At 37.5% G+C, this 24,120-nt stretch overlaps 1 long non-coding RNA gene across 3 annotated transcripts; it reads right to left on the reverse strand.

Annotated features, from left to right (window-relative positions):
- Positions 1-316: 316 nt before the first annotated feature.
- Positions 317-22,319, reverse strand: LOC149015516 (uncharacterized). 3 transcript variants are annotated; one of them, XR_016173422.1, is made up of 6 exons: positions 21,814-22,319; positions 9,612-9,895; positions 2,812-2,869; positions 2,196-2,588; positions 913-1,036; positions 317-435 (listed from the first exon to the last, which is right to left on the reverse strand). It is a non-coding gene; the product is annotated as an uncharacterized LOC149015516 (long non-coding RNA). The 3 variants fall into 3 exon arrangements; XR_016173421.1 differs by having other exon boundaries at positions 2,196-2,268; positions 2,507-2,869; XR_016173420.1 differs by having other exon boundaries at positions 2,196-2,869.
- Positions 22,320-24,120: the final 1,801 nt, after the last annotated feature.

Consider the following 24,120-nt stretch of genomic DNA (forward strand, 5'->3'; position numbering starts at 1 on the left):
TATCCTTTCAGTATGTAGCCAAGTAGTATAATATTATTGATTGGTTCATGCACAACCAGTGTATTTGGCATAAAGTTCCCAGCGAGCTAAAAACGGAAAGAGTGAATTAAAAGATGAAAAAAAGCCCCCGGGGAAGGTGGCCTCATACATACAGTACTTGCCCATACAATGAGACAGCAACATGTACTGATTTTGTTTTATGTAGGATATCATCGTCTTATCCAGATGATGACACTGAAAACTGTGCAGAACTCTGGATCAAATGGCCAGTTTAGTAAGAAAAGGGTGCCTCGGTCTGGTAATACATCCCATCCCAGTTAGCATCAATGGAAGTCTATTGGCCAGGCCTCCACATCTGTCTCCTCAGCTCCCTCCAAACTTGCAATAGCTTCTAGCACTCTCCTTGCCACCAGCAAGCTGTGCTTAGTAGTTAACCTGAAATTTCAATGACAACATCCATCAATATGCCAGTACTTCCAATAAGGGTGCAAATGACCAGCATCGGTAATCGGTATAATCCAGATTACTGTAACATGTCCAATTTGTAAAGAGATTATCCCATATAAAATATCAACTATTTTTCATACTACAATAGGAAATAATACTATCAATCATGCCTACATTATGTACAGGTTCTCTGGCATCCAAAACATCTAGCGCATTATTCACTGTCACTTGTGATCTATAAACATACTATGCCTATGCCCCCACATTTACTCAACGATAATAGGGGCAAGAGGCCATGCTATCAGGAACTGGCAAGGACACAACTGAAGTGCTCCAAAGATTCCATTTCTAGCATTTTCAATAGCTTCCATGAAGCACTTGATGTGGGTATAACTTGAACTTAAGGTGCCAATTAATATATAGATTGATCTCAGTATCACAAAGACAAGAGGGAAGGAAATCTACCACACAATTGGGAGGTGGTGACAAAGCTTTAAAAGAGTTGGGATGACTGTTGAAATTTGTTGCTGGCACTCCCCAATCCCCATATCCCTTGTAGGGACTTGAAATGGTCTACATCATGACCAACCTGTTGAACAAAAATGCCCAAGTTATCAAGATAGGATCAGTAATAACTAATTGAGTCATATCTAAAATAGGTAAGTTAGAAAGAATGCCACCCAGTCAAGCTGTGACACTATGTCTGGGCCTGTTTATGGAAAGTAGAAACAGATTCTGATGAGTTTCGAGTGAACGGGTACTCTAAGGTAGAATGAGAAAAACCACATGCAATGACTTGCACACACCTCATCCTTTCTCCCTTTTCAGAGGGTGTGCCAGTCAATTTGCATCATTCCACACAGCATAACCAGGTGGTGGTGCTCTTTATTCTAATAGTAAAATAGTAAAGTCTGATTTGTACCCACCGACTAAATATGGAGACTTTTTTTTTTTGGGTAAACAATATGGAGACACTTAGTGTCATGTAACTTCATGACTAAGAAAACAGAATCTTCTAAGGGCCGTTGGTACGAACGAGATTTCAAAATTTAGAGATTTCAAACCGACCAAACCTAGAGCAGATCGTAAATAACGTTTGGTTAGTTTGAATTTTTGGAAGGAAATTTCTAGATTTATCTTAAAAAATATTTATGAATTATGGTTCAAATCTTTAACGATTTGATAGAGGGTGAAATCTCTGGTTTCACCTCATACCCATAATCTACAAATTCACGTTTTAGGAAAATGTGATCTCTAGATTTCATGAATCTAGAGATTCACACAACCAAACAGGTGAAAATCTCCCATTTGTGAATCCAGAGATTTCAAATCTCTGGATTCGCGTAACCAAACAGGCCCTAAAAGAATGAAGATCTAAAATTCATCATCACTAAATCCTTACACGAGAAAAGGAATAAGACTTACAACCGGTCAACCAGTGACACTCTTTTAGATCTAGATATTTCCTATACACTTAAAATTACCATCATAAGTCTTCTGCTTTAACCCATTGGCTCCTACTAGTTAGTTAAATTAAACTCTAGTCTCCAAGATGGAGCACTAAATGCTTATCACACAGTACATAATTATATTACAATAAGATTCACTCTTCCCTGTCTGTGAAGGCTACTCAGTACTTCGCTCGCAACTTGCACCCAACTTTGTAACTGTATGTTTCAGAGTTTAGGATTCATAAGAAAAATTCAGATACATAGTCACTCGTAACCAGAAGTAAAGAAAACATGTACCCGTCATATCTCATATGTATTCTCTAGATGAAAATTGAACACAAACTAAATCTCTTCACTTGAACACAATAACCTGTGAAGCAAACAAATGACCAAGGTTCACAAGCTTAACAATAGTATTTAAAAAAAAAAATGTCGACACCATAGTTCTTGATACACTTTTCCTGGGAGGTCAAGTTTAAAGTATAAATGCCTCAAGTCATTCGGTCTGTAGATTGATCAAACAATAAGATCCGTAACATATTAAACAAAATATAGGGATGTCAGTTTCTCTGTTTTTAAGATATGCTGAATAATAAGAGCATCTGTACCTTGTCTTCTTCACTAGCGCTGCTCACAATCTGTTTTGTTGATTCAAGGAATGAATATCTAATCTCCAGGAAGTTCATAGCCCTATCAAATGTATTCATGAGTTGGACTTAACAAGCAAGAGAAGATTAGATCTAGCATGTTATAGCGAGTAAATAGAAAAGTGCAACTATCAGTATCAATTATAATAGTATATGGTGTTGGCATAGGACATGTATCCTGTCCTATGGTGACCAACATGCCAGGCAGGGGTATAGGTCACCATTTTATGATATTACCTATTTATCGTAGGTCGAAGCCAACACACCTGATCAACCAAATGATCTTGTACACTTCAATCCTGAATTCCATCCTGCCTTCCTTTCCTGATATCATGAATTCAGAATGCCAGACGGATGCAGACATCAGAGACAGTAAACCAGTGGCCTATGAGAAATAAGCAGTTTGACACAACACCCCCCTCCCTCTCCACCCAAAAAAAAAAACATAATGAGGGCAACCACAATTCCTCTGCAAGTGCATTGTAAATACAACAAAAGAAGAATGTAGGTAAAGAGAACAACATATTCAGTAAGGCATCGTTTGTTTGCTGAATTTGAAGTGGGGTGGGTAGAAGTAAAATTTTCATGAAATAAGCATGGTTTGTTTGGTTCAATTGGGGGAAAGTGGGTAGACAAGCTTCCTTAAATTAAGGAAGCTAGCCAGCTGACGTAACATGTCACTTTTTCCACCCCATCCCTTTCAAGTGTCACATATTTAGTGGGACTTTGTGAGAAAGTGAGTGATAAAATAAAAGTGGGACCCACATTTGCAACTTTCCCACAAAATCCTTTATCTTCTTTTCCTATTCCCCCCACCCCATTACAAGTGGGTCCCACATGTTTTTTTTTTTCCCCACCCCTTTTTATCTTACAAATGAAGAATGCCTAAGGTAAAAAGCAGTAAAGTTTAAAATACAGTATAGGTCTGGTACTAAAATCAAAAAATACCAGAGACATCTTCAGCAATCACAATAGCATCAGGTAAAGACGTCGTGAATCAGGCAATTGGCCAGCATAATAAACAATGGCATCAACATGAGTTGCCTCACTGAAGTACTCATTATAGTTCCCTGTCAGTACCATATCAATTGGATGATGATGATACAACATTGATGTTACATTACTTCAGTTGGTGCAGTGAGACAATCACAAACTCATTATATAGCATCAGAATAAATAAGATCGTTTGAGGCACAAGTTTGTGGCTTTCTATGCAGCATTAAGATTTTTAACTTCGGTCAAAGAAAAACAGCTCAACTGACAACCATATTAAACTTATAGGTAGCTCCTACGTAGTCATGACTCTGTATGTGCACGAAATCTAGAGAAACACCGACAAGGTTGCAACATTATATTGCTTATTGATCTAAAAGAACCAGATACGGATCACCTCAGCATACTTAAGAATCTAGAGAACATTCATAATGGACTGGGGCAATCATGAAATTTTCTAACATAAGAAATAACACGACACCACAATGAACATCAATAGCTTGAGGGATGTGCTTCATGACTTACCCCTGCAGTGTCTAGATGTTGAATATACTCAGTGAAGATACTTTAGCTGACAACCCATCAAACTTGCAGGTTGGCCAAATACAGACATGACTCGGCACATTGCATGAAATCGAGGAAAAGACAGGCAAGGTACACAATTATTTTTCTTATTGATCGAAAAGCCCCAGATAGGGTTATCCGTTAACTATAGTACCTGAGAGGTACAGTTTACATCAATTAAGTTTTTACTTGATTGGGGGCTGGGTGGGGGAGCATTTCCCTGTATTCAAGGGTTAGTATTGGCTTCCTAGTAGGTCTGGGATTAGTACGTTGATTATTTCAGTTCCATTACTAGCAATTCTGATTCCCTTTTAGGAACTCTTATCTTCATGTATCTGAAGACTTAAATAGAGTGATGGGGGACTGCCAGGTATCAATTCTCCTTCTATACCCAGTTCCCCCTTCCACTAATTTTCTTTTCTCTTCTCGTACTCTTCATCTATCTCTTCTATGTTCTCTTCTCGGGACTGGTTTTATTGTACAAATACTGTCACAGTATCATCTTTACATAAGAGTCTAAGATCCATCATTACAGGTTGAGCTAACATGAACTTTTCTAACCTAACAGACCAACAGAGCCTTAAAGAAAATGTTGCTGCTATATGGAAATGCTAATGACAGTCAAAGAAGAACACTTTAACTGCCAACCGCAGCCAACTTATTGGTTGCTCAAGTAGAAACATGACTCAGAACGTTGCCTGAAATAGAGGAAAAGATAGGAAAGGAAATGAAAGTGAATTGCTTATTGAGCATAATACATGGTATCATCTTTAAATACTTACGAATTTTAGAAGTCATTATTGGCAGACAGTCATGGACTTTACTAACTTAACAGGGCATCATTCAAAGAATTTACATATTAAAGCATCAATAAAAGCCAATAAAATTAAGAAACTAATCGACAGTTTGACATTGTTTCTGGCAATTAGAATGGAGAATGTGCACATGGTTAAGCAGTATCCAGCTCAACAATGGACAGTATCATATTTGCTTTAAAAATCGAAAGAACACAAAGCATATCTGTTTGCTTAGTTGGCTGATCAAGATAGCCTTTAGTGCAGAGACACAAAGGTTCAAGCAGTGTGTGGCTATCAACTTATCATAGAACTATTGAGATAATCTCATAAAATTGCATCCTTTGAGACTACAGTTAAATTTATGGAGCTATGGTCCTGCTTTCTAATATCTTATTTCATTGAAGTACCCTATAGTTGACACGAAGGCATTGGGCTATCAACTTATCATAGAACGATTGATGCAGTTTCAATAGGATTGCAGATTTGAGATTGAAGAATTCTGTTTTTTGAAGCTATGACCTGCTGTCTAATTATTGTTCTATTGAAATAACCAACACTTATACAAGGAATGCATTTTATAGCTGATGAAGTAGCCAATCTTGTGGTTAATACGGCTGTTTCTTTGGTAGTGGGGCAGACCGCTCACTCTCTCCATGGTGAGAGCTACTCTTGGACATGTTCCAGGGTATAAAAGAAGCAAACAAATTAGAGATGAAACAAGAGAGAGAGGTTAGTCTCTAAGATTTTTAAATTAAAAAAGAAAAAAGAAAAAAGATTGACTTTCTGCTTGTATGGAAGAAAGCACAGACTATACTCAGCAGCAAGAGACTGGAGAAAGCAACAGAAGCAATAACTGTTAAAGGAACAATATAATGATGGGAAAGTAAATGATCCATTATTGCAATTCAGATTGCTGTTTTGCACCATTGACGGAAGGGTTACAGGAAGACATGGCTAGATGTTAGTATGATAATGCCCAGGTCATGCACAGGTAACCATATTCTGAGTTTCATCTGAACTCTTATCGATAAAAATCACAATTTCAGATCAACTTACACAACTCAATTTTACCAATTCAATTGAATACATCTCAGTTCAGTCAACTGAACTCATCCTTATCCCAACTAATGGATTATGCTACACGAGTTCCGCTAAAGCTATCGATGAATTTTTATGACCTAGTAACCTACCCATGACTCTCAGTGCTTGCTTTCTATTTCAAGCTTAAGATTCAAAACTGAATCTCAGATGATAGTCGGATACCTCCAAATAAAACCAAGCTGTCCGCAAGGGAGAGAAGTCAAATATTTGAGATAAAGATGAATGTTTCTGAAACCGTAAACCTACATTGATTTTTCAGTTGCCCAAAAACAAAAAAACAAAAAGATTCTTGGACACTTGGAGCTGCACCAGAACCTTTCACATAAATCTCTTTCATCGATCTCCGCCGCCCTTCTCTCCCAGACTCCCACCAACAACAAACACACAAAACAAACAAAAATTGATCCAGAATGGAACATAACACGATTAAACCAATGTGTGAAAACCAATCGAAACAAAAGCAATGAAGAAATATTTCCAAAAGCCAGTTCCACAAAAGTACCAATATGAATTAAAGAAACCCCCAAAAATCACTCACATCAGCGGGGGAAGTAATAAAAAATTCCATCTGAAAATAGAAAATTTTCAACTTTCTTTTCATAACCGCCACCCACACATTGCCGAGTGTCCATCATTCCTAGATTCAATCTTTTTCGTCATAAGACCATTGACTGAATCACACAAAGAGAAAAGAGAGAAGGAGAGAGGAGAAAAAAAATTCATTTACCAACAACATCAACATAAGTCTAAATAAACCCTAGCCCTAACCTCAATGGCCTTTGAGTCTGTGAGTGAAGATCCAAAGATGATTACAATGGAGGGAAACATTGATCACAGTACTATAGATGCATACGGTGACTTCGGTCTGATCGATATTTCTGCAACCAATCTCCAATCTGATTGCAAGAAGATGCGAATGACAACGGGGAGGCAAGTCAGTCTCGAAATCTCACCTTCTGCCTCAGCAGCACCACCAACCTCCATCGATCTGTTGCCTCCACCAGCGCCACCAACCTTCATCGATCTGTTGCCTCCACCAGCGCCACCAACCTCCATCGATCTGTTGCCTCCACCAGTGACACTAACCTCCCTGTCGGACGTGCCAGTAATACCTATGCTGCCCACGCAGCCCATTCAGGATCACTCGGTCCCCCGTCAACATGTAATCTAACTTTTTGATAATCTGCTACCCTTCTGTTTTCTCTGATTGTCTTACTCATTTTATATGTTCTTTTCACTATTTCTTCATTTATGAGCAGATCTAAAAATCTGGCCATGAGATTTGATAGTAGCCGAAGATGGATTTATTTATTTAATTTCTAAGCTCAGATAATTATCATTTCCTTATCCAGACTCCTCTATAAGTGTATGATTTCACCGGATTAGGTTCCTTATAGGCAAAATATGGTTAGCGTACATCCAATGACAATATGTACTATTAAGATTTATGTCGAGATATCATAGCAGTTTGATATGCACTATACATCATATTGTGCTCCATTTTTAGCTTTTAACTGAAGAACTAGGACAAAAACTATGGCTTTTTCCCCCTCTGAATTTCAACCAATTTATTAATCTTCTGATCCATTTTACCTCTCTAGTGCTACAGATCTCATTATGGTAGGCCAATCAATGTATGTAAGATGTGGGCAAGTTTTGTTGAATTAGGATGTGTATGTTTTACCTTACAGCCCTCAAAAGGGAAATAAGAAAAAAATACTATTCAATAGGGTTCCCAAAAATCAATGGGATCCTGTTTTCAAGAGGGGAGGAGGGTTCTGGATTTGGGATATTCACACAAGAAAACCCCAAATTCTAATATGATGGCCACTTCCACTTCAAGGTTTTCACTGTTTTTTTTTTTTTTTTAAAGGATCTAAATCAGCAATAACCAATTTTATCATTGATTTCAAGTTTCAAAATCCATTTACAAATACAAACAAAAAAGGAGAGTATTGTCACAGTAAAAATTTAAATATAAAACAAGTATGCATGACTTCTTTCTTGTAAGTATACTTTTCTTGTTCTCTTCTTGTTTCCTCTCTAATCACATAGACATAAGAACTTACCCATAAGACAAGCCTGTGAAGGTATTTTCTGTTCAACTGTAGATTAGTTTTATAATTTTTTTTTAATCTAAGATGACTTTTCGAAGGATCTCTTTGACTACCATTTTTGGAAGCAGCATAGAAATCTCAACATAGCATCAAGGATACTGCATCTTTGTACTATAGAACAGAGCAATTCTTAGGAATGGGATTCTCTACACAGATAAGTTCTTTTTAGTTGTGCTACTGCTATCTTTAAAATATGAAGCTAGTGTTTTCATTAGTAATATTTATTAAAATATGAAGCTAGTGTTTTCGTTAGTAATATTTATATTTATATGAAATGAGTTTTACAATTTTTCCCCCCTTAAGCTCACCTGCTTGTTTTTCTTATCTTGATTTGGATTACTTGTATGGATATCTTTTACTGAAGGAAATTGAACCAAGAAGGATGATGTTCCTCTTTGAAAAAAAACTTCGGAACAGTGATGTTGGCACCCTTCGACGAGTGATACTCCCAAAGGTACTAGTCTAGATTGAATTGATTTATCATCGTTTATTACATTTTTACTCCTGCTTGTTAGGAATCAAGATCAATCTCTACTGGTAGTAAAAAGAATTGATCTAGCTTACTCATTTGGTATTAATACTAACATTTAGCTTTTTATATGGTGAATACGACATGGTGAAAACGGATTTCAGAAAGCAACCGAAGTTTGTCTCCCACCCCTTGCTTCTAAGGAAGGGATCTTCATAGAAATGGAGGATATGAATGGCGAGAGGGTCTGGAACTTCAAATTTAGGTATGATTACCAATCTGCTTTACTTTGATTATTCTAATCTTAAAGATTTAGATGTCTTAACCCCAAAAAGGTTGCTTAAAATGCAAAAGATCAACACCTCACAAGTAAAAGGCCATGAATTAAAAATTTGCTGGGGGTTGAGCCTCTACTCTACTTAACCCCACCCCCCACCCCTCTTTTCCCTTGAGGACTATTTGAGGTATGCATAAGCTGTTTCACTTTGTTATTTTAATCTTAGAGATTTAAATGTTTTAAACTCCAAGGGGTTGGCTTAGAATGTAAACGACCAACACCTCATAAGTAAGAGGCCATGAAATAAGAATCTGCTGGGGGTTGAGGCCTCCATCTTATTCACACACCCCCTCCCAAATAAGGAATACTCAAGGTATGCCGAAGCTGACCAGATACCATGGTTACTGAGAAAAACAAGATTTAGATGTTTTTAGTGCCTTATATCTCTGCCTTAATATATTCGTACAGGTTTTGGCCTAATAATAGGAGCCGCATGTATGTCCTTGAAAACACAGGTAACAACAAGCTACAGCCATTTATAACTTCAAATTAACATAAACTTGTTGGTTTTGGTTCTGTAATTTTCATCAGAGAAACACTACTGGTTCTGTTGAAATTTTCTCAGGAGATTTTGTGAGCTCACATGGTTTGCGAGTTGGAGACTATATCATGCTCTACAGAGATGAACAAAGCCAGAAATATGTAAGAAACTAAATAATCTACAAGGAGAAAACAAAGAACTACTTACTTCTAATCTTATTGATCCATTGGCTTTGATTTCAGATCATTCAAGCTCGAAAATCTGACATGAGTCACATAGTTTCTGATTTATCAGCTAGAGCTTGCTGGCAAATGCCCCCATTCCTGCAAGATCCACCACTAGCACTATCTCCTGGCATGTTATTCCTGGACAATAACACCTTCAAGTATAACTTTCCAATGCCTTTACCAGGTGATTTAGTTCAAGACTTCCCAAGCCTTGACACCATGAGCTCTCGAGATTTTCGGTAATTTGGATTTTGATGAGCCCCTCTGAAACCAATACAATATCACATCAGTTAATGTAGCTTATCCATTAGTGTTGACTGGATCATGAGTAGTCATTTGGGTACTGCTGAACAGAACTATGTTTCCTATATATATTATAATAAATTTGAACATTTAGAAGACTACATGTAGCTTCAGTCCCTTGATCTGTCATGTACTTGGGATCTAACTAATGCTATTTATCTTGTGTGATGTCCTGGATACTCTTAATTTGTTGTTTTCTTAAGGATTAATTATGATAATCATTTACAAGAAACACTAAACAAGTTTAACCAAACCACACAGAATTTTGAGATAGATACAGTCTGATGAGGAAATAATCTATGGGCAAAGTTATCTGGGCCACTGAACAAGGTATACTAGTACCTACATCTTGGAGAACAGTTCTGGCGTTCTGTTCTCAGAGAACATAAGAAAGGGTGTCAGGTCCTCGTTAAAATGGTTCTTTTTTCGTTCTCGAAGAAAGGTGGTCTGAAAAAGGGTTTCGGCAAACCATGTCAGACATGTTAACACGTCGGGGAATAGAAACCTGATAAAATGGTCCTGATGGAGAAAGTCTCTCAAGACCATCTCCACCCCCAACCTACCCCTCTACATTGCTCTCCAACCCCATGCCCTTGCTCGAAAACTAGATTTTCATATTGTGAGCCCAATCGGGAATATTTCAATAACGGGTTCATCAAATGCTTGTTTCCAAACAAAAAATGGCCTCATAGCACAAGAACATATAAAAAGGGTTTTACACAAGAATTACTCTCCTAGAATAGTAACGTTTCCAAAAGCATACAAAATGATAACTAGCTAAGTTGTCTCTCATTAGTCATATACCCAAAAGAAATCTCTCTCCCTCATTATTTATATTCATTGTCCTTTATTTTATAATATTCCCAGCGCCTAATTGAGAATAAATACTTTATACCTTGTTTGGTTAAAAACGTCAACTGCCTCATTGAAGCTCCTTTACTCATCAGGTTAGGATCCTCTACCAGATCAGTATTAAGTTGTCAAGATCCCCCCCAAGCATGGGCATTCTATCTCAGTGATCCCAGCAGCCCGATGCATGGCCGTTAACCCGACACACTGCAGATGACCTAGATCTCCCCAATCCCTCATTTTAAAAAATTGCCATTTATTGTATTGTCAAACAAAAGAAGTCATTGTGAAGTGAACCCAGTTCTAGGTATAAGGTTTCTAGAATGATTCCCTACAATTAAGGATTCACCCAAATCTTCCACAAATGATGGTAAAATATTATGGGAAGGTTTTAGGATAACTGGGGATCTCTAAAAATTTATGGGAAATCTTAGGGACAAGTTAGGATTGTGGACAAACCACCCAAGGGATGGTTTGATATACCCAAAGAATGATACAGGAAGAGACAAATATGGGAGGGAAGGGAAAGGAAATTGGGGTTTCTAAAAAGAACTGGGTTTGAGAAGGGATCTTATGATGGATATGGGTTAGATCTTGAAAAAGGGAAAAGATTTGGGAAAATCTTGAATTCTCTTTCTTGTTCTTCCTCTTCTTTCTTTTCTTCTTTTTCCTTTTCTTTCTTTCTTCTCCTTTCTTCTATTCTTTTCTGCTTCTTTCAGATTCTGTGCCAAGTCAGAGGAGGGGTGCAATAGAGAAAGGGAAGGGAATGGGGAAACAGTGGGGTAGGGAGAGGTACCGGAGTGGCTGGGAAGTGTGGCAAGGGGTAGGGAAGGGAGTAGGGGAGTCAGAGGGGGTGGGAATTGCTGCTTCTGTGTTGCAGCAGCAAGGAGGAGGGACTTAAAGGGGTGCACAGAACAGGCCAGGGGCAGGGGAAAGCTTGCAGAGTCTAGGGGAGGTGGGGGAGGGGTAGGGTGCTGCTGTAACTACAGGGAAAGGGGAGGGAGAGGGCTGTGATGCTAGGGAGGGGATTCATAGGGCTAGTGATGGAAGGGAGGTGAAGGGGAAAGGCTGCGATGGAGGTACGAGTACGACGCAAGGGAAGGGGCTGGTTGTGTGTGTACTTACTTGGGAGCTGCTGGAGGTTGGGAATGGTTGCTGATTGTGATGAAAGATGCTGCACTTGAGAGTTGAAGAGCTGTAAATCTGCCTTGATCCTCCCAAAGAGAACCACACCCCAGTGTCTCACAAACACTTCAATTTATTCAATCAAACTTGATAAATTATAAAGAAAGAATAGGCTATTTTTAGCCTCCTAAAAGAACGAGACTTTAAGTGGGATTCTTCTATAAATTAGGATCCCGCCACATAATCTTGACCCCAAAAATATATACTAAACAGCTAAAAGTCCCTAATGGACACATGCTGAAATAAAAATTTAAATTAACTCAAACTCTAATAAACACATGCTTAAATTATATTTTAGTTAAAACTCTAATTGCCACATGTGCTAAACTACTAGGGACTCGATCACTAATTCAACTGCTAACTCAAATAAGACTATTTAACAAACTTGGACTCTAGAAATTAAACTGGAATTAAATTCCAGCAACTAAATAGGGCACAAAATGCCCAAAATACCCCTACTCAGGGGGTCAGCCAGCCTAAGGGGCTTCTTAGAGCCCTTTTATGCACCCAACTTAGGGTCTCAGCCAGGAGTCCCAGTTGCGTTCACATCACACTGTCATTTAATTTATTTCTTTTATTATTATTACTCAGTTATCACGTAAAAAGTTTTGAAACACTTAAGTACGAACATTGTTCGTGTCTTATGGTTGACATGCACCAGCAGGCCGGCGCGCCAACGGAGGCGGAGGCGGAGGAGAGGCGCCCAGGCGCAGGCGGGAGGCGAAGGAAAAGGACACACACCAACCAAAAAACAACATATAAAAAAACAAAAGCCACCCAAGCACCAACACACAAACCACAGGGCCAAAAAAAGCGCGGAAACCAAGAGAAGAGCCCGGCCGGGGGGGGGCGAGGAAGAGGAAACAAGAGGGGGGAGGGAGACGAGAAACAGATGTAAGACACAAAAAGCAAAGGCAAACAAGCCGGAAAAAAGAAAAAGCAATGGCCGGTAAAAAGGAAAAAACGGGGGCCGGCAAAGGCGGCGGGCCAAAGGCGGCCGGGGGGCCCCGGGGGGGGCGCGCCGGCCGCCCGCATTTGATGCACGTCCACTCCCAAGGATCCTAACATAAGAATAGGATGAGAAGAGATCCATTCTTATCCTTGGAAGGCATCACCAATATGACATCTAATTGCAACGCTATCTGGCACACATCCAGTTAAGGAGTAACCCGATCCTAGGGCTAGCCACATAACAACAACAGCTCTTAGAGAAATAAACAATTTCCATACATATACTATATAATTTGTAAAACAAAATATCACATATGCTCCCTTTTCTTCTGTGATACTATTTTTTCCTAAAAATTTATTTCTAACGAGTAATATGCATGGTAATTGTTTACTTTTAAAAATTACGTTTATCCAACGTGGATTATTTAGCCAGAAAACTTTTATTTCCAATAACAGATCAATTAAAAATTCTTTCAGAAATTATCAAGATACCGTCATGTGGCCCCTTATCAATTCATCTCTTATTCTCTTTGATCATTCTGATACTTAATTGGTCGGCGTAACCAACTTAACAAGTAGACCGATATCTCCAACCCCCCCCCCCCCAAAAAAAAAAAATTAATTATAATAATAATAATCACAGATAGACAATGTATATAGGAGTATAATTCATCCAACAAAAATCATATTAAGAGGTATATTCATACAAGTGATTAAATCATTGTCCGTGTTAATTGAAGTGGATACAGTACCTACTACATTTTATGCCCAAGGTGATGGCAAATTAATTGGAGTGTTCCCAAATAAATGGGAGTTAACCCCAAGTAAACACATACTTCTTTCCCCTTGCTTGGTTGGGGACTCTAATTAAGTCTTTACAATTAACGGAAAAGGGAAAAAAATAAATAGAGGGAAGGAATACGATACAGACGTCGTAAATTTCATTCTCCTTCTATGCATGAAACTCTTAAGGCTCTCTAACACTTCTCTCTTAGGAAGTTGATCCTTAACCTTCATCATCATGAATCACCAATTTGGAAGGTGAAAATGAATGTGGAATAAAAAAACACAAAGAGATATATCAAGGGAACATAAAGAGGCACCTCCTAGGCCTAGATTTGCTACATTCAAGTTCACCATATGATCTTGAATCCATCCCATTAATTTAATTAGTAGTCTTATTTATTTCCATGACATATTGACATGACGTGACCTAAAGAAAATAAAGAATTCAAATATATAAGAAGAATAGTGATAATATTGCACGATAGCACAACAAATATAAAGATAGAGCCAACCCGCAAGGCCATTGGCCCAACTTAGCCTGAGAGTCAAAATGGGGCTAACGTATCTCAGCCCATCCTCATGGCTGGGCTAAGGAGAGGGCTGCAATTTAGGATCTCTTCCCATCCCCGCTTTGTTGTACCCATGCGGACTCCGACTCTATTTAATCTCTTTCCCATCTGCTCTCTCTCTCTCTCTCTCACCATCCAAGTATATCTACGTGTGAAATAACATCAATTCCTCTTCCTACTCTAATTGGTTGCACTTGGCTACATTGCTTCCGTTAATTAAAAAAACAACTCCACAAGACAGCATTGAAGGTCAAACTAAAAGATAAGTTAGCAGACAGAGGATGATTTAGTGTTGGGGAATTGGACGAAAAATGATGGTGGGAGTGGAACCAGAAGGTTGGCGTTTTCAGTTAATCTCTTTTCTCCTGGTTTCTTTTTGACAAAATCTCCTGGTGCATATATATACAAAGCGCAAGCTGTAATGACAGCATAGAAAGTGGTGAGTTAGATCATTGATTCTGAGGCTAATATGAAATGATCCAGACTATTCATATTATAGGTTGCAAAGCAAATTGTTTGTTGTTTGGTTGATATGTGACTCCGTCGTCAGATTTCTAATGGTTGTGCTACTTACAATGAAGCATCTGTCCAATTGGTTGAGCAAACATTCCTTCCTGGTCAAAACCGCATTCTTAGTCTTCATGGTTGGTTTGACCTCACAATCCCACCACCAAAGTCTTTCTAGTGGCATGTGTGTATCTTTAATTGCCCAACCTCTTTGACAACCTTCTTACAGGTCATCATCTTGTCCCACATCATATTAGTGTGACAATGTTTCCCTCATAATAACTCTTTCCTTGTTTATTCATTTTATCAATAAATGAATTCAATGAAGCACCTTTTAATTCCACCAACTATCTTAGGGAAATAGGTTCTCTTATTCACAGGTTCACAACGAGGACCACCATTCTATGTTGAGCAGTTAGGCTCTCCCCGGTTATAACCTAATAGGCTTTACAAAACAATCTGCCAGGCCACATTCTTAAGAAGAAATCCATTTGGCTGGTAAGATGTTCACTACCATAAGTAGCTAAATGCTCCCAGTTTTCGAATAAAGTAATCATAATGAATGATTATACATTGCTGCAAACTCTAAAATTGAGACTCCCTCGTAATTGCTTTCTCCAAATCCCTGGCCTCCTTGTGTACCTTCACAGCCTCTATGATATCTCCCATAATGTCTGTTTACATCAATCCTTATTCTAATCTTTTAACCATATATAAACCTCGTAGAAGTCAATCCATGCTTCCCCATAATTGTAGCTATCTACTTTCATCCTATCCTACTTGGAGTGCGTAAGCACTAATTACATTGAGCTCTTTCTCCAACTCCAACACATAATCCTTTACATCTCTGTCCACAATTAAACCCATTCCAGCTACTACTTTAGCCTTCCATTGTTTAAAGTCATCCAATGCCTTAACTATTTTAAACTTCTGTCTAGTTTCTAGAATACATGCAATATTAATCCTTCTCCTCTTAGCATTTATAACTGTAGACTCTTACATATAGAGGATCAGATGTTCTAGATTATAACCTAACTCTATGCTTTGGACAAAATCCTTAACTTAGACAAGTCCAATTTGTGAAAGCCCTTGCCTAATTGTTTCCGGATTAGGGTGATGATATAGCATGACGTATCATTTACAGGGGGTGCTTTAGACAAGGTTGATATAACATGATAGATAAAGGACACATGAAAAAGGATCCATGGACAAGTTGATTGGCTGAATACATAAAATTTCCAGTTGACGTAAAGGTTCTAATCAAAACAAGATCTGTGGTAGCAGTCATGGAGCTATAAATCATTAAAATGGACTAAATTATTGTAAATTGAAGCAATGGTAAGAAAAGAAGGAAGTTCTATAGATATGGAAAGTCACTTAAAAAACACCCCTTTTTGAAGGGGGGGGTATCTGTAGGAATTATTGATGCTAGACTACTTATTTCTGTTTGGCTTCATTTTCTCCTTAAGAAAGAGGTTAAGCATCTCTTACTAAAGACCTGTTTAAGTGGTGAATGATGACTACCTCACTCTGATAACTGAACTGATACTACAGCCATTAATTGTTGCAACATTAGACTACAGACAGGAAAATGTTGAATTTGAATGTATTGGTTCACCAATAACATCTGCGAATGGGAAAACGTATTCCTTTGTCTGGAAGTGATATAACTTTGTCCTCTACAAGTGAACTATTATTCTAACATCTAATCTTTCTGACTACATTCCGTTTGAAGAAATAACAGACCCCTATGCTTCCTTTTGAAGTCACTCAAGAGGATGATGAACTCATCATATACCATCACAATGGTATGCATAAATTAGAGAAGAGGCGAGAGAGGAAGAAGTAGAAAAGCCTTGGAGGCCTTACACTAAATGATAAGCCTCCAATAGACAAAGTTCTTATTATAGAATGCAATATGATTACAACCCTCACTAGGAAACTGCAAAACAGAATAAAAATCCAATATGAATTAGGAAACAAGGCTCTCGAGTTAGCGCCTGCCTCTAACTCGAGATTCCCTTCAACTATTATAAATTAATCCACGGCCAGGAGTCTTCTTGAAATACCTTGATATTCATAAAACAACATCCTAATGGGATATCCAAGGAGTAGACAGAAATTGACTCACCACATTGACTAGAAAAGCAATATCATGTTGAGCCACAATAAGATAACTTAGTTCACCCATAAGCCTTCAATATCTCTCTGGATGATCAAGTACATCTCCATCCTCTGGCCTAAGCTTCACATTAGGATTTATAGGAGTATCTGAAGGTTTAGAAACAAGCATCGTAGTCTCTTTCAATAAGTCAATCACATACAATGTTGCAACAAAAAGATTCCTTTATTAGATTGAGCAACTTCTATATCCAAAGACTACTTTAATCTTCGCAAGTCTTTAATCTAGAATTCTTGTTGCATATATAGCTTCATATTATCATTCCCCATAGAATCATCTCCAATAATAATAATGTCATCAACATAACCAATAAGAAACAAGTTTCCAACACTAGAGCGGTGAAAAATAATTGAATGGTAACTGTCACAATGAGTAAGCGCGAACTTAAGCACATTAGAAGTGAAACATCTAAACCAAGCAGAAGCGACTGCTTCACCCATGCAAAGATTCCTTAAGATGATAAACCATAACACTCTTCCCCTAAGCAACAAACCCCAAAGGTTGCTCCATACAAGCCTCCTCATGTAGATCACCATTGAGGAACGCAATTTTCACATCAAGTTGACACAAAGGCCAATGGAACACAGTAGCCAAAGAAATCAATATGCGAACAAATGTAAGCTTGGCCACAAGAGATTAACTATCCAAATAGTCCACATCACAAACTTGGGCATAACCGTTCGCTACAAGTCGGGCCCTTTGAACAAGTAAGACTGCCATCTGGATTAAGCTTAACAGCAAACACCCATCAACACCCCCATGGCCTTCTTACCGAGAGGCAATGACACCAAATTCCAAGTATGATTGTAATGTAGGCAGACAATTCATCAATCATAGCAACTGTCCACCGTGAACTAGCCAAGGCTTCTACAACAGCCTTAGGAAAAAGGTAATTCACTAATTCTCAACGATAGATAAATAAGCATGAAATGTGGATGACAAGTTAGCATAAGAAACACAGTTAGAAACCTAATACTAGACACAACTCTAAGTACCTCTACAAAGGGCAATTAGAACATCAAGGTCAATTGGAGAAGAGGGAGGACTCAACACCGGATTTGGAGAGGTCGTGGGTAGAGGAGCAGTAGCATTTAGTTGGTGAGTTTCTTGTGCAGATTTAGGCTTAATTAGATAAGATTTAAAAGTCATATTCATAGTGCAATTCTATCTTGGATTATTATAAATATATTTGTTGGCTAGTATGATAGAACCTAGATTCTATTGCCCAACCCTATTCTCCAATTGTTCTCTCTACCACGTACTAGTTACAAATTCTAGGATTGTTTACAAATATCAATGGGTTGAGGGACGTGTTTGTGAATTCCACTATAGTGTCTAGATGTTGACTTTAGTTAGTGAAAATAGATTAGCTAACAACCCCATCAAATGTGTAGTTGCTCAAATACAAACATGACTCTGAACTCTGCATAAAATCTAGGAAAAAACAAGTAAGGGTATGAAATTACATTTCTTATTTCTTATTGATTGAAAAGCCTCAAATATGGTATCCGCTAACAGAGTACCTTACATCAATTAGGTTTTTTTATTATATCTGCCTTTTTTTGGGGGGGGGCGGGGAATACTTTCAATTATCATCTTTACATAAGAGTTTAAGGCCAGTAAGCTGAGTTATCATGAAACTTTTCTAACAGACCAAAAGAGCCTTACAAAAAATGTTGCTGCTATGCAGAAATGCCAAACTCAGTCATAGAAGAACAGTTTAACTAACGACCACAGCCAACTTGTCAGTCGCTCAAATAGAGACATGACTCAGCGTGTTGCATGAAATCAAGGAAAAAGTAGGGAAGGAAATGAAAGTTTATTGCTTATTGATCTGAAAGAAAAATATTTGGTATCATCTTTTAATACTTGAGTTTTAGAAGAGTCATTATGGGCTGAAATCATGAACTTTACTGAGTTAACAGGCATCATTTAATGAATTTACATAATAAAGCATCAATAAAAGCCAATAAAATTAAGAAATTAATCAACAGTTTGTCACAGTTTCTGGCAATTAGAATAGAGAATAAGTGCACAAATAAGCAGTATCCAGCTCAACGATGAACTGTGTCATATCTAATTAAATCAATTAACAGAACACAATGGCATATCCATTTCCATTTCTGGCTAACCAAGATAAGCCTTTGGTGCACAGGTGCAAAGGTTCAAGCAGCGTGTGGCTTTCAGCTTATCATAATACTATTTAGATAATTTCATAAAAGGGTAATTTTCATTAGGACCCCGAGGTTTGATCTATGTCATTTTTAGTCCAAATAAATGGACACTTTGCATCTGCCTCCCGGCCCTCCCCTGAGGTATTCAATAAGATCAATTAAGGACAAATTGTGATTTTTATGACCAAAATACCCTCATATCTATTCTACCTTAAGATTTGCATCATTTTTTTATTTTTACATTTTAAGAATTTAAAGTTTCTTAATTTACAAAATCAAACCCATATTTACTCGACTCTCAAATCCCTCTTGAACTTGAACTTTCCCGGTGGAGGCGATTCTTCAACTACAACGATCGGCAGTAACTCTGCCGCTTCTTGAGCCGTTTCAGTAGGCAATGGAATCTCCGGCGGGTATCTTTCTTCTTCACTCACCACCATCACAGAGTCCTCTTGGCTTCCACTACTTGCGTCACTGATCTATGGAAGAACCTGAGGAAAGATTACATGATTGGTTTTCTGGAAATATAGTTAATTGTGGAATATTTCTGCAATCTGTTGCATGGAGATCGTGGATGTTTGAAATTCCATGCTAGTTATGCTCCTCCATTCAAATCAGAAGCATTAATTGGCAGGAATTTTGATTTTGACTTGAGAGTTATTGCTTTCTAGTTTCGAAATGAGTATAGACGGGATGATATCATTTTCTGTGACTTCTATAGTGGAAGCCAAAAGAACTCTGGTGATGGTGGTGAGTGAAGAAGAAAGATACCCGTCGGAGATTCCATTGCCTACTGAAACGGCTCAAGAAGCGGCAGAGTTTACGCCGATCGTTGTAGTTGAAGAATCGCCTCCACCGGGACAGTTCAAGTTCAAGAGGGATTTGATAGTCGAGTAGAATATGTGTTTGATTTTGTAAATTAAGAAACTTTAAATTCTTAAAATGTAAAAATAAAAAAATGATGCAAATCTTAAGGTAGAATAGATATGAGGGTATTTTGATCATAAAAATCACAATTTGTCCTTAATTGATCTTATTGAATACCTCAGGGGAGGCAGATGCAAAGTATCCATTTATTTGGACTAAAAATGACATAGATCAAACCTCAGGGGGTCCAGATGAAAATTACCCTTCATAAATTGCATCCTGAGATTAAAGGTTAAGATATTTGGAGCTACGATCCAGCTTTCTGATTTCTTATTTCATTGAAGTACCCTATACTTGACACAAAGGCATGCTATCAACTTATCACTGAACTATTGATACAGTTTGATAAAACCATAGTTTTGAGATTGAAGAGTTCTGTTTTCTATTGCTATTGACTGCTGTCTAATTCTTATTTTATTGATACAGTTTGATAAAACCACAGCTTTGAGATTGAAGAGTTCTGTGTTCTCTAGCTATTGACTGCTGTCTAATTCTTGTTTTATTGAAATAACCAATAGTTACAAGGAATGCATTGTGCAGCTGATGAAGTAGCTAATCTTGCTGTTAATGCAGCTATTTCTTTGGCAGTGAGGCAGAAAGCTCACACCTCCATCCTGGTTTATTTTCCAAATGTGGATGGTATAGTGAGAGCTACTCTTGGACATGTTCCATGGTATACGAGAAAGAAAACAAAATAAGAAATGAAAGGGCAAAAAAAATGGATCTCTAAGATTAAAATAAAAAATCAAAATGAATTAACCGTTTCTGCTTAAATGGAAGAAAGCACATACTAGACCCAGCAACAAGAGACTCGAGAGGAAAAGAGAATTAATAACTGTCAACGGAATAATATAACAATGAGCAAGTAAATGATTTCTGCAATTCAGATTGCCCGGTTGCAAGATGAAATGGCCAGCTGTTAGTATGACAACCCCAGGTCATGCACAGGTAACCATAATGATCAACTCACATAACTCAACTTATGCAATTCAATTCAGTTCATCTCAATTACTCATCATTATCCCAACTAAATGGATTACCCTAAATGAATTCAGCTAAAGCTATTCATGAGTTTTTGTGACAACTCCCAGCATTGGTTTCCTGTTTCACGTTTCAATTTCAGAACTGAATCTCGGGTTATAGTCGAATACCTCCAAAATACAACCAAGCTTTCCGCAAGGGAAAGAAGTAGAACACTCAAGGTAAAGACGGACGTTCCGAAAACGTAAAACTCCATTAAATTTTCAGTTGCGAAAAAAAGAAGATTTTTGGACACTTGGAGCTGCACTCCAGAACCTTTCATATAAATCTCGTTCATCATCTCCCACCGCCTTCTCTCTCTCACCATCAACGAACACACAAAGTAAATAATAATTGATCTAGAAAGGAAGCTACCTCTACCCCCAATAAACCGCGTGAAAACCAATCGAAATTAAAAGCAATGAAGAGATATTCCCAAAAACCAGTTCCACAAAAGTACCAATATGAATCAAAAACACCCAAACGTCACTTAAATCAGTAGGAGTAATAACCAAACCCATGTGAAAATGGAAAATTCTCAAACTTTCTTTCCATAACGGCCACCTCCACATTGCCGAGTGTCCATCATTAGTAGATTTTAATCTTTTCCGTCATAGGCCAGATTCAATCACCCAAACAGAAAAGGAAAAGAAGAAAAAAAAAAAAAAGGAAACGAGAAAATCATTCATAACGACATCAACAAGTGTCTATATAAACCCTAGCCCTTACCTCACTGGCCTGTGCGTCTGAGAGAGTAAAACAGTGATTTCCCTGAAGAATCAAAGGTGATCACAATGCAGGCAAACATTGAGCACAGTACCAACGGTTCGTTCAGTAACTTCGGTCCGAGCAATGTTTCTGCAACCAGTCTCCAACCCGATCGCAAGAAGAAGCGAATCAGTCTCGATATCTGGCCTTCTTCGTCGGCATCAGCACCACCAATGCCACCAACCTCCATCGATCTCTGGCCTTCAGCCTCCACAGCAGCACCGTTGCCTCCACCACCGAATGTACCAATTATACCTTCGTTACTCACTCAGGATCGGTGGCTCCCTCCTCCACATGTAATTCGAAATTTTGATTATCAGCTACCATTTTGTTTTCTTTGATAATTCTTACTTTTTTTTTTTGGTGAAGGATAATTCTTACTCATTTGATTCGTTCTTCTCACCATTTTCTTGAGCAGGTCTTAAAATCTAGCCATTAGATCGATTTCGCTAAAGTAGCCGGTGATTGGATTTTGTTTTTCTTTCCTCCTGAATTTCTAACTATTTTTAATATTCCAATCTATAGATTTTCCTATTATTATTTTTTTTTTTTTGGTGGAAATTTTCCAATTACTTCTGTTTCTTTTGGTAGAATTTTCCTATTATTTCAGATCTCATTATGGTAGGCCAATTAATAAATGTAAAATAGGGATAAATTTTATTTATTATTATTTTTTTAAAAGATTGACAACTTTTGTTGAGTTTGGATGGACGTGTGAAAAATACTACTTTTATTTTTTAGTTTTCAATAAATACTGGGGACTTATAGGTCAACTGACGATGAAAGAAAAGAAAAAAAAATATAGAGTGATGGAAGTTGAACCTCAAGATTTCCTTAATTTTACTATTTCTACATAGGAGACTATCATCACTATGTTAGTGTACATCTATTAAAAAAATCTATTCTATAGATTTTTTTAAAAAAAATCAATTTCTTTTTCAAAAAAATAAATGAGGATTCTTCCCTCAATTTCTAAATATTATGGGTTACTTTACATTTTTCATTTTTTTTTAAAGAAAAAATATTCTAAATCAACAATAACCTATTCTATCATTCATTCCAAGTTTCAAAATCCACTCACTAAAAAAAAATAAGAGTATTGCCTAAAAAAAATTACTGTGGAACTTGTCTTGTAAATAAATGTACTCTCCTTGGTTTTCTTTTTTTCTTTTTATTATACCAATCTAAGAAATTGAAGATGTGTAACTTTTTGTGGTTGTGATGCATGAAATATGAAGTTAATGCACATATTTCTCTGAAATACGGAATGAGTTTTTTTTTTTTTTTTTAATTTAAGCTTGCCTACGTGTTTCCTTTTATCTCGGTTTGGCTAACTTGTATGAATAACTTTTTATTAAAGGAAATTGAACCAAGAAGGATGAGGTTCCTCTTCGAAAAAGAACTTCGGAATAGTGATGTCAGCTCCCTTCGAAGAGTGGTACTCCCAAAGGTACTGATCTTGATTGGATAGATGTATTGTTTTCTTCTTCTTCTTCTTCTTCTTCTTTTCTTAAACATTTTTAGCCCCTTATTTGTTAGGAATCAAGATAATCTCTACTGATACTATTACAAATTGATCTAACTTACTCGCTTGGTATTAAAACTAATGTTGTTCTACTTATATGGCCAATAAAACATGGTGAAATGGATTACAGAAAGCAGCTGAAGTTTATCTTCCACCCCTTGATTCTAAGGAGGGGATCTTCATAGAAATGGATGATATGAATGGCCAAAGAGTCTGGAACTTCAAATTTAGGTATGCTTACAAATCTTCTTTACTTTGGTATTCTAACTTTGAGATTTTGAACTTTAAAAGTTTGACTTAAAATGTAAAAGACCAACGACTTCAAAGTAAGAGGCCATGAATTAACAATTTACTAGGCGCCAAGGCTTGTCTTCTTCAGCACCACCTCTCACCTCTTCCCTTGAGGATTATTCAAGGTATCCGTAAGTTGTTTCACTATATCATTCTAACCTTGGAGAGATTTTGTGTTTAAACCCTAAAGGGTTTGGCTTAGAGGCAAAAGACCAATGCAGCATTAATAAGAGACCATAAATTAAAATTCTGCTGGGGTTTGAGGCTTCTCATCTCCTACACCACCTCTTCCCCCGGCCCTTTACTTTTAAACCATTGATACTGAAAGAAAAACAAGATTTAGATGTTTACAGTGCTTTGTATCTCTGCCTTGTATCATACAGGTATTGGCCTAACAATACAAGCCGCATGTATATCCTTGAACACACAGGTAAGCACAAGATAAACCCATC

Source organism: Hakea prostrata, chromosome 5 (genome assembly GCF_041222555.1).
Source record: "Hakea prostrata isolate BN-2017 chromosome 5, UWA_Hpros_2, whole genome shotgun sequence".
Classification (NCBI taxonomy): Eukaryota; Viridiplantae; Streptophyta; class Magnoliopsida; order Proteales; family Proteaceae; genus Hakea; species Hakea prostrata.